Raw genomic sequence first — 12838 nt, 5'->3', positions numbered from 1 at the left:
AAAAACATTTAAGTTTGTTTTTAAAAATTACTTTCAACTTCCAAATTTCAATTTCTCACTCCTACCCTCCACCCCCCCCCTCCCACCCCCCCATCCCAACTCCCAAAAAAATTTAAGTTTGTTTTTAAAAAATATTTTCAATTTCAAAAATTATTTTCTACCCTAGTAAAAATAAAAGATATTTCTCAAAAAAAAAAATCATTCATAAATCAAACACTAAAAATATTTTCCGAAAAATATTTTCTACCCACCAACCAAACATGAGAAAATAAGTCAAAAATCAACTTATTTTCCAGGAAAACATTTTCCATGGAAAACATTCCTTCATACCAAACACACCCTTACTTGATATATTTTCAGGGGGAAGTGGAAGTATATTGGTAATGACAACATTCGGTTCTTCATTCAATGTAATGACTTGACAATATCTTTAAATTCCATGAGCAATTACTACACTGATCTTATGAGAAAGTGTATCACCTAATTTTTATGAATCTCTTATAATTTTGAGTTAAACAAACCTTATGAAATGCCTTTTCTTTAACATTTCTATTAAGCAAATTCAACTACCTTCTTCCTATAATTAATTTATTGAAGCAACACTATACAACCAAATTAGAGAACAATGACTAAAAAGGCATAAAAATAAGTAGTCAATATAGGCGTAGAAAGAAATTTGACAAAAGAATGGACACTTAACCGACCAAATTCAACATATATCATCATAATCTTAAATAGGAGAAAAAAAATAGAATGAAACTAAGTATTAGTATTATTACCATCAGTGATTAAACTTTTTTATCTATCCAAAGAGTTGCAACTGTCTCCTGAAATAGAAGGTTCCATACTTGAGGTTAGACTAGAACAAAGGAGCTTGAATTCTTTTTCACACGTAATGTTGCTGGCAGTTTTAGGATTTTCTACTCTATTTTGAATCCTGAAATTGATGCAGATAAGATTAGCCTAGCTGGTACATTATAATTTTTTTTTCCTTTTCTATGAAAATGCAATATAGTAATAATACAGAGAAATAGGAATTCAACAACTGCAATAATACCTCAATGCTGAATTAGTTGGATTTTGCATATAAAATCTCAACATCAATTTTATTCCATCTCCACCATTTTTCCCAATAATTAATAATTTGTAGTACACCTTCAAACAAAAAGCAGAGTCAGTTGAAAAACGAAACAATGAAGAAGCCAGATGGCTAAAAAACTGAACCTTTAAAAGCTGATCTCAACAGCAACAACATCAAGGTGGGGAATGTTAATCCCCCATAACCAAAGGGGGTAGAAGTTGTAGTTGGGGAGCACAAGAGAGAACATCTCCGGAGAGGCGATGAGAACAAGGAGAACAAGAGGCGGAGAGCACAAATTATAAAACCCTATCATTTAGGGTTCTTTTATTTTCACCTGGTCTCACCACTTTTGGGCCGACCAACTCTTTTTTTGGTATATTTATGTGTGGATCCGTTTAAGAGCCCATTTTTTATTAAATAAAATGGACCATGAGTCTTAAACTTAAAAAAAGGGATATTGGTAGTTTTCAATGTCAATTGTGGTTTTTGGTCCATTCCATAACTATATTTGATTGGTTTGGTTTTACCTAAAAAAATGTCAATTCGAGATCAAATCAACCCGACATTAGATATATAATTTATAAAATTATAATTTTTTTATACATAAAAGTATATACTTTGTATTATTTTTAAAAATATTTCTTATACTTTTTCATAGTTTTTATCTTTTATCATATTATTTCTAATTTTTTAGACTTGAATTTTGAATTGTTCAATAAAGGTTATAGTCCATTGATATTAGTAACTCTAACAAAACTCAAATGAAAATAAAATCAATACTAGTGCTAAAAAAAAAAGGTTACTTCAATACTAAGAATGATAATAATATTTGTTCTTTAATTTTACACAAGTAAACTCATCCCCGCTTCGCGAGATCATGCAAAATATAAATAATACACTAAATATCATTTAAATAGAAGATGTATTAAATATATAATAATGTCTTTATCTTATCTTTGGTGTGTGAGCGCGCGCGTGTGTGCGGTGTGTGTGCATGTGCGTGTGTGTGAGAATTTTAGTTGAAAATTTTAAATACTTTTTGAGGGTTTCTTCTTACATGAAAAGAATATATAATAAAATAATTATATTATACCTTCCTATAAATGTGTAGATGTATAATTTGGTTCCATAGGGAAAAAACATTATTATTTTTTTTACATGTAATCATCTTTTTTAGAAGTGAAGGAATATTCTTGTAATTTTAACGATTTCAAAATAAATAACTTAAATATACAATTTTCAAAGTAAAAAAAAAGCAACAGAAATAAATAAATATACTTTGAAGAATAGATTAGATATATTGAGTTTGTTTATTATAATTAATATACTTATATTCTCGTGGTTCCTATGCCGCCGCGTTTCCCGGTCCTTTCCTTTTAGTGCTTCGACCCGAAGCGATAGCTTCTAGCTAGTTCAGTGGATAAGATGGTTGCGCTCCAGCTCACTCAAGAAACCAATATGAAAGAAAGTCATCAAACAAGATTGCAAGTGTCAAGTATAGGTCTCCCATTCTATTACTAGGAGTTAGAACATGAAATGAAGAAGGCAGACATACTAATTTGGCCGGTATTCCCTAATGAGTAGCTTTAGGAGAGAAAGGTCCCCCTTATATTCTCCACCCATCTGCGGAGGGTTTCCGTATCCGTCTAGGTTGTATTCAATCACGAATTACCAAAGAATCGATTAGTAGTATGCCTGTGCCAGAAGACCTTCTCACAGATGATTTCTAGTCAGTGTGCCGCGTAAATAAGTAATGGTTACAGTTAAATAGCGAGTAATGTTTTAATCGTGGAAATTTCTACGTACGTATTTATCCATACAATATATATTTGACTACATATACATACTTCATCTTCTTATTTTAAATTTTTGTGATAAGTCTAGCACTAATTTATAATTCCCTCAGTATAAAACAAACTAATATTAGTTAATACTTTATATCATTTATTTGCGCAATTAAATTTTACTTTATTCATTTTGATCTTTTCCACCCTTCTCTAACCAAATATGTGTAGACATGTATTTTTGACCGAACTTAAAATTTTACACCATTTTTAGAGCTGAAATATTTTTATAAATATAGATTAAATATTTTGACTTTTCTCTTATTTTATTAAGTTTATTTTACAAGATTTGAAAACAACAAAAATAGAATCACTTTTTATGGTAAGTTTTATTTTTCAATTGTTTAAAAAGAAATGAAAGATTACAAAAATCTATATTATTTTAAAATTAAGTTTTTATAAATAAGCTAGTATTATTTAATTATTTTTTGTTTATAGATATTTGACTTTTTCTTAGATTTTATTAATTTTAAATAATTAGTTGGTATGTTATTATAATTTACTATTTATAGTTAATTATTATTCTTTTAAAAGTAGAATAAAACTAAAACTAAAAAATAAAAAAATAACCTAAATAATCTAACTAACCTACCCCCACACACTCCCACTCCCTCACGTTCTCCTCAACTAAACAGCCCACTACCCACTCCTATACCCACTAAACTACTACTACTACAAAAAAAAAAAAGAAATCTATCCTATATTATATAGGACACATACGTACAACAAGAAAAAAGATACACAGAGAAAAAAACACAACACAGAGGGATAGGCATTAATAAAAAAAAACAGCAATATATACATCGTACTTTCTCACATTGTGATTGAAGATCTGGAAATCTATTTTCGCGGTTTCAATTTCGTGGCTTCTGATTATTGGTCCTTTCTTCTCGTTAATTAATTTTCACAAGAGGTAACATTTATTTGTATTTTATTCTTTGTATAATTTTATGTCATTATTGTGCAAAAATTGAATCCCATATATTGAAGTTGTTCAAATCCGGTATGTTGAAACCCCTTAATATTTCTTTGATTTTATAATACCAATTACATTAATTGAGAGTTTTATTTCGTTAACTATAGAGTAACAATGGTATAATACATGGTTATTTCTTGCATGCTTAAAGGTTCAATTTTCTTGATACATAATATGTGGATAGTCATGAACTTTATTTTATTTGAGTTTAACTTTGGTAGATTGTGAGTATGCGAAAACCCCTATATCATCATGTAAGTTAAAAAATACTCATGACAAGTTCAACTATTAATATTTCACAATTTTTTTTATCTCCAAAAGTATTTAGTTGTTTTCATTTTATTTACAAATGTTGTTTGATTAAAAAAATGGAAAATTAAATATGAAAATTTACTTGACACCTATAAATAATATTCCATTTGTTGATGACCGATTCAAATAACAAGTGAATGGGATTATTTTCTGAATAACTTTCGAATCCTAAAAAAAATAACTAAAAAAAAATAATACAAAATGTGTTAGTCTGTTGGCAGTTTCTATTCGTGAATTGTATATGTATTTTTGCTTAATTAGTACTTAAAGTTAAAATTTCATTTAATTCGTTTATTTATTTTGTTTCAATTAAAAAAAAAACTATTTCGACCACATATAAAATAATTTCTCTTGAGTCGGTAGTTGTCTTGTATGAAAAAAAAAACTTATATTCTTGAATCAAGCAATACACACGACTCATTAAAAAAAGAAGAAGAAGAAACTCAAAAAGAAAAGTACACACTCACGCTGCAGGATCAACAAAAGAAAAGGCATAAAAGAAAAAGGAGTCAACAACATACAATTTGCACACTACAAAAAAAAATATACGCACACACAAAATGCTAGAAAAAAAGAACTCACATTTTATTTATATGTCTTCTCTCACTCACCAAAATTTGAGGTTGAGGTTCACTTTCGTGGTTTCGAGTTCGCGGTTCCTTATTAGGATTGTTTTTCTTTTTCGTGAATTGCTTTCACAAGAGGTACCATATAACCTTTTTTTTTTGTATAATTTAATTTTCATGATTATATAATACTTGATTCCAATGTTATGAAATTGCTCGAACTTTATGTCTGTTTAATTGTGATATTATAATGTCGAAATATAATTGTTTGAATCTTGCATATCACTAAATAATTAAGATCTTCAGAATGTTGAAACTATTTATTCTAATAGTTAAGGAAATATTTTTAATATAGTATATTGACAACTATTATAAGAATAACTCATTATATATTAAAATAAATATATGTTTTTTTAATTTTGTTAGTTCATGTAATAATAATAATTAAATTTCATCTCAATTAAGAATGTGGCTCCACATCTTTTTGAGATACTTAAGAAATTCAAGGATGCGGTTACGCACCTTGGCCAAATTATTTTAATAATTAATTTTGTTAATTTAAACCAAGAAGTGTAAATTGAGATTATGAGGTGTGATGAACTCGAGAGGGGAAGACAGTTATGTCTCCAAATGTCAAGATCGAGAATGCAATTATGCATCCGGTTTAAGACTAATAAAAATTCAACAATTAAAAATTAAGCAAACCATGGCATATAGACACAAATTATCCAAAAACATATCAAGATAAGTATAAGTCAATAAAAGCGACCGTGCTAGAACCACGGGACTCGAGGGATGCCTAATACCTTCCCCTCGATCAACAGAATTCCTTACCCGAATTTCTGGTTCGCAGACCAAATAAAGAGTCATTTCCTTATGATTAGGGATTAAACAAAAAGGTGACTTGGAACACCATAACTCAATTCCAAGTGGCGATTCTAAATATTAAAAATAATCCCTTAATCAATAACGTCACTTAAATTGGAAAAATCCTTTTGCCGCCGTGCGTGAAAAGCGATGTGACAATATGAATCGTAATTATGTTTAATGAATTGAATTTTGTAGAAATATAATAAACAATTATTATGGAGTCATATGAAATTATTACAACGTAACTTGACCTTATGATGATAAAGTAAGTTATATCCTTTCTTTATAATATCTATAACAATGATCATGTCTCAATTATTTTAAATAATATAAATATTTCTTTTTTGCGTATATAATTTTTTTTAAAGTTTTCACGCATGAATTGTTCTCGATAGTTTTTATAACTTACATAACAAACACCAATAAATAACATATTTTAATCATTAAGATTTATTTTTTTTAAGCAATCAATTATAAATTTTAAAATTTGACTAGTAATTAGCAGATTTTTTCAACATAATTAAATTACTAATTTGAACCAAGAGAAAATAATTATCAATTTTAAATTTGATTTATTTTTAAGCAGAATTTCAACCATAATTAAGATAAATTCGTGAGGAAGTGGTATCTCTTTGGGATATACTCTAGCATTTTATAATACTAGTTTGAACTAAAAGAAATTATAAACTTACACCAATCAGAAGTTGGTATAAAAATTAAACTTAGGAGACATCATAAAGAAACACAAGAAAGAGAGAAAGGAAAAATAAAGAAATAATACAATATATATATATATCATTACCACTTTAATCGTTAAAAATAGACGGAAAAACAAAATTAATACGTAATTATGTAAGATCTTGTTGATATCCACTTCACAAAACTGTCAATATTCATGAACTTTCTTCTTAAACAAAAGTAGAAAGGCATCACTCTTGTTGATATCCACTTCAAGTCTATCACTATTCAAATCTTTTTTCATATCAAAAGTAGTTTGACAATTCTGGCATCTATGCCTTCTTCTTTTTTGTTATCCGTCATTCTTTTTTGTTATAAATGTTGTGTAGCGTTAGTTGTTCACTAAAGCTCTCTTATCATGTCTTTTAAATTTGAATCACACATATGACCTACACTTTACTCAATATTCAATCAAATAATGAATAAAAAATAGAAAAACTTGTCATAAAATTACATCAAATTCCATAAATGAATTAAAGAGATAAGGTAAAGTTGAATATCGCAAATGAAGAAAATAAGCACTGCAAAATTTGATCCAAGCTCAATTGAAACACCCACAAATCTTTTGTTGTTGTGTGTGGATAGTGGAGTAATCTAGTATGGATTGTGTTTTTCTGGGTGTGTATGGTTTTTTCCTTTTTTCCTTCACGTTTTTTTTTGTGTATGTCTTAGAAGAAAACATATTTTGGTTGTTTGTATCTTTGTTGCGTGTGTGTATTTTTTTTTTTTAGGTATTGCTGGAGTTGGGGTAGTGGGTAGAAGTGAGGGAGAGATGGTGAGGTTTTGCGGTGATGTGGGTGAGAGTAAGTGGGAGGTTAATTTTATTTATTTTTCTTTAATTATATATATGTAAAAAAATATTAATATTAAAAATATTAGTCAACAAAAATTAATCTAAAATTATAATTAAAAATACAAGATTATTTATTAAACCTAATTTAAAAGAAAACATATATATTTTTTTGTCATTTTTTATTATATTGCAAAATAAAACTTAGCCTAAAATCATTTTTTAAAAATATATTTTAAAATAAACTTAACAAAATAAGATAAAAATTAAAATATATAATTTAAATATAAAGGAACTTTTTAACCAATAAAAATGGTGTATAACTTTAAGTTCGATAAAAAATTACGTGTCTACAAATATATAGAAAAATTATTATGATTTTTATTTGAGATAGATATTAATAACCAATAATGAAGAAAAAAAGTATTGTAATTACTATTTGAGAAATATCACTACATCAATAATAAAAAAATATGATTTAAAGCAAAAAAAAAAAGATTTAAAAAATAATTAAAAACACTCAGGGCATACGTTTTTACGCCCAAAACTTATGGTTTTATGCTTAGTGCTTACGCCCCAAATTCTAGGACTTATCAATTTACGCCCGAAGCGTTTTTGGTATGCCTCGCCCTGAGACTCGCCCTAAAAACGTTTGTGAAAACATTAGTTACAACTTTTAGATAGCTATAGAAGTTTAACTACTGATGGTAATAATACTGATATTTAGTTTCATTCCTTTTTTTCTCTACCATTTCAGATTGTGATGATATTAGTATACTTCCATTTTTTCCTTAAAAATATATTAATTAAATCTTGATTGATGAAACTTATGATTAAGGGAGCAAGTATCATTTGTTTGATGGATCTCACGAAATCATGAATTCAAAAAACCTACATGAGGACCCATTTGGTAGAAGGTGATGAAGAGTTGTTGGATTCAGCCTCTTCTGTTACTCTTGTTGATGCTGGTGAAACGGATTCAACTACTGAATCGACTTTCACAAATTTCAATAAATCACCTTACCGGAAGTTTAGATATATTAGAGATATAATTAGAAGCCCAAACTTGGTAATGGGAAGATGTATGTTGAGTAAGACTCATAGTATTATTGTTCTTGATCTCTTTGACCAGTTGGAGAATCAGAAGGCACGAACTAATAATGCAGAAGAGCAAATGAGGATTAGGAGAAGAGTATTCTTTGATTTGGTAGTTGAATATCTGAAATTCAGTTGATGGTAAACAGAGTTTTGGCAGAGGTTTTGAAGTTTGGGATGAAATGTGGACAACCATTTCTTCCTTTTGATCAATGTTGTCCATTTCTTTATAATATCTTTAACAATGATTAGAGCTGTCAATATGGGTTGACCCACCCCATTCGGGCTAAGCCCATACAAACATTGAAATTTGACGGGTCAGGCCGGGCTAGCCCATTTTTGGTGTAGGCCAGAAAATGGTTGGCCCAGCCCACAAGTATGTGGGCTACGGGCTTGCCGGGCCAGCCCTCTTTACGTAAAAATATATTTTATATAATTTTTTAAATTAAATTATAATTTAAAATTATTATCATAAATATCGACAAGATAATATTACATGGTGTTAGTTTTACTACTTGTTAATCAAACCCCAAATAAAATTATCATTATAATATTTTATTAAGTTTGATTTCAAGTAAAAGCATAAATAGCTAACTAAAAATATAAACCAAATTGTTTTCCAAATGATCATAATAAAACACAAAAAACTATGACAATATTCCATAGGCTACGGCCGATGTAGTGATTCCTAGAAATTTTAGAGAATTTTTATTTTACGTAATATGTATTTTATAAACATAATTTGTATTTAAATTGTAATATTTCAAACTTTAAACTGATTTTGAGTTTAGACTCTTGTTATTTTTAATATTCTATTTTATTTTTTATTTTTTAATTAATTTTATTTGTCCCACGGGCCGGCCCTATCCATATTTCTCAAGCCCCACAAATTGGCAGACTTATTCAGGCTGGGCTAAAAAGCCTTTTTCTTAAATGGGCTCCAAAAATTGTAGCCTAGCCCTATCAAATCCCGGGTTAGGCCAGACCTGCCCAACAGGCCTAGCCCATATTGACGTCTCTAGCAATGATCATGTCTCAATTATTTTAAATAATATAAATATTTTTTTTTAAGTTTTCACGCATGCATTTTTCTCGATAGTTTTTATAACTTACATAACAAACACCAATAAATAATATATTTTAATCATTAAGATTTATTTCTTTTAAGCAATCAATTATAAATTTTAAAATTTGACTAGTAATTAGCAGATTTTTTCAACATAATTAAGTTACTAATTTGAACCAAGAGAAAATAATTATAAATTTTAAATTTGATTTATATTTAAGCAGAATTTCAACCATAATTAAGATAAATTCGTGAGGAAGTGGTATCTCTTTAGGATATACTCTAGCATTTTAAAATACTAATTTGAACTAAAAGAAATTATAAACTTACACCATTCAGAAGTTCGTATAAAAATTAAACTTAAGAGACATTATAAAGACACACAAAAAAAGAAAGAAAGGAAAAAGAAAGAAACAATAGAATACACATATCATTACGACTTTAAATGTTAAAAATAGAAGGAAAAACAAAATTAATACATAATTGTGTAAGATCTTGTTGATATCCACTTCACAAGACTATCAATATTCATGAGTTTTTTTCTTAAACAAAAGTATAGAGGCATCACTCTTGTTGATATCCACTTCAAGTCTATCATTCAAAATCTTTTTTCATATCAAAAGTAGTTTGATAATTCTTGCATCTATGTCTTCTTCTTTTTTGTTATCCGTCATTTTTTCCTGTTATAAATGTTGTGTAGCGTTTGTTGTTCACTAAAGCTCTCTTATCAAGTCTTTTAAATTTGAATCACATATATGACCAACTCTTCGTGTGTCTCGATAATACAAACAAAGAAAAGAAGAAACATACATCAATATACGGAAAAAACATTGGGGTAACTTCTTGATTTCATTTTCCTTACATTGAACACATAATAAAGAGATGAGATCTTCATTAGTAAGCATTAGATAGAAAGAATACATGAGATATCAAGAATTTATCAATAAAATTTGAATTACTTGTAACAACATTAGTACTTACTGCAATCTATAGGCAAAAAATACTTTATTGTCCAGAATATCATATCCAATTAGGAAATTTTCTATGCCAAGTTTCCAAATATAACAATTTCATCTGTAGGCAATATGTAAGACAAACCAAACCTTCCTCCACTTGTGCAAATGTCCTTGAAGGTGACAACTCCAAATCCACATTTGTAAAATGTGCAACAATCGTTGGAGCATCGATTGTGACATTTTAAGACTCGCAACATAGACGAGAAGTCTTTGATGGATCATCCTTCCTAGTAGCACTAATTGAATCAGCCAGTGTTGATTTCATATTCAACATTGGATAGTTATAATATCAAGCACCAGTGGTCTAGTGGTAGAATAGTACCCTGCCACGGTACAGACCCGGGTTCAATTCCCGGCTGGTGCATTATCTGAGTGCATTGAAGATAATTGTGCAAATGTGAAAACTTTGGGTCTTCACCATGCCTGATAAATTAGGCGACAAAATAGCACATCTGAGCCTCTCTTTTGTGTTTTTGATGCTCTTAATTGATACAGAAAAAAAAAATCATTTTGAGATGTAGTATGAAATGGTTTCAAGTCATCAACAATGTTCGCACCATATGCACATTGTTTCATTTAGGAGGGTCGGAAAATATTGTGATACTTGTTATATCAATTGAAGTTCAACATTATGACAACAAAATATTTCATAGAATTCTTTACAAAAGAATATTATTACATATCAATTGAAATGATCTAAAATTTGGAATATAATTGGTGGGGTGCACCAGGCCAAGGTTATAGTGCAACACCATGGCGATGATTGAAGATCCCGATAGCAAGCTATCGTGATGGACCCTCCCCCTAAAAAAATAGAGTTAATATCGTGTGAGTCAATGACTCACATATCAGATATTAAACTGATAAGAACAGATACTACACTTGATCTTAGCCAAAAGGCCGAGAAAGGTATGCTTTTCTCTGTGTTATGCTGCGCTATTTTATGTCATTTTGTTACATAAAAATCTGTCTTTCCAGTCAGTGTGGGACTAGAAGAGCTAGATAAGATTCACTAATCTCTTCTCTGGTTTTATATATTATACTAATTCAATCCCATTAATCATCTATAATAAAGTATTGATCAAAGAGCAGTGAATGAAACGATTTACGTTTAGTTGGCTCCAAAATAGTTTCAATTTATGATATGAAAACACAAAAGAGTTTGTAACAATATAATCTAAAGAAGTAAAGTGACTCGATCTAACTAATTAATTTTGGAAAGATCAAACTTTCTGTATAAACAAATCCTTTCTGATTGATCAGATTGAGGCCATGATCCAAACGATCTTTTGGACGTTATCCTAAAGACATAATTACGATCCAAATGTATGCAATAGAGTAGCACTTCTCCATCCGAAAACATATATTTCGGTATGGCTAATTGAATATTGGTACCTTGTATAGTAAACAATTCCGTCCAAGATTCTTTGACATAGTCTTTCATTACTCAAAATTTAAAAATGTCATTACCAGACATATAATGAAAAAAATAACCACAAAGCATTTCTCTCAATACTGAAACACCGCATGCGAACTTGGAGAAATTTGAGTAGAGTTGCTATGGCAATGGTATCTCTCTGTACACCTCATCTGAAATACTAAATGACATCACAGAACATTTCGTTAACGAACTAATAAGCCAATGAAATGCCCCATGGACAAATGCCAAAGAGTCGGTAGATGTAAGTATAGGGCGAATGTCAATAGGATGTTTATCCGTTAATCTCCATGAATCACTTTTCAACGCGAAAATTTCATTGCGTGATTTGTGATCAATCTTAAGGATCTTATAGTCATCACTAGTCGAGTCATATCCCAATCCCCAAGTAGAATAATCCTTTTTGAATTTTTTGGATAAGGAAGTACCATTGATTCTCTCGTGGAGGGGTTCCATAACAAAAGTTGTAAGTGTTTATTGGGATAATTATAAATCCCCATAAGCGCCAAGCTATCGTAACAACAATATAATATGTGACGCCGTGGTTTATCGTTAGAAGGACAATCAAGTTTTTGTACTTGTTCAACCTGTTGAACTGACGGTAAGGAAGAACAATACAAGGATACCTTGTTAATAGAAGGGTTCCATTGGTGAACAAGAAGTTTTTAGGAATTATCGTCATTCCTGGCATGATTGAGATGCTTCATCTTAAAGTAAGGATCGAAAATCAATGTCATCCAAAATTTTGAAATACATTTGAATCGTAAAAGTGACTGCACAGGTAGCTTGCTAATGATTTCCATTGCCCCATCAACATCCATCTTCTTTGTATCCTCTTTGCCGCTTCCATTTTTGTATATTACTTATAATTTTTCTACCTAGGGTTTTGCTAATGTGAATTATTTAAAGACGTAAATATTAAGTTACCCCTGAGAAAGTGGGGGAAAAAAGGAAATTAATAAAAAGAGTACATAATATTAAAAAAAAAAAAAGCCTAGTAATTAAATTCCTTTTTTACCCCTGCCGGACTTGTAATATCATAAATT

At 29.4% G+C, this 12838-nt stretch overlaps 1 long non-coding RNA gene and 2 other non-coding genes across 3 annotated transcripts in view; 1 reads left to right on the top strand and 2 right to left on the bottom strand.

Moving 5' to 3' along the window:
• LOC125842217 (uncharacterized) overlaps positions 1–12838 on the bottom strand; it is a 33567-nt gene that overhangs the window by 4073 nt on the left and 16656 nt on the right. The gene's annotated exons all lie outside the window — the stretch shown is intronic.
• On the top strand, positions 10648–10718 carry TRNAG-GCC (transfer RNA glycine (anticodon GCC)). The gene has a single exon. It is a non-coding gene; the product is annotated as a tRNA-Gly (tRNA).
• LOC125843414 (U2 spliceosomal RNA) lies at positions 11072–11267 on the bottom strand. Its single transcript, XR_007444012.1, has one exon. It is a non-coding gene; the product is annotated as a U2 spliceosomal RNA (small nuclear RNA).

The sequence above is a fragment of the Solanum stenotomum genome, chromosome 10 (assembly GCF_019186545.1).
Source record: "Solanum stenotomum isolate F172 chromosome 10, ASM1918654v1, whole genome shotgun sequence".
NCBI classification, from domain to species: Eukaryota; Viridiplantae; Streptophyta; class Magnoliopsida; order Solanales; family Solanaceae; genus Solanum; species Solanum stenotomum.
The sequence above is the reverse complement of the archived record's forward strand: the minus strand, read 5'-3'. Positions and strand labels throughout refer to the sequence as shown.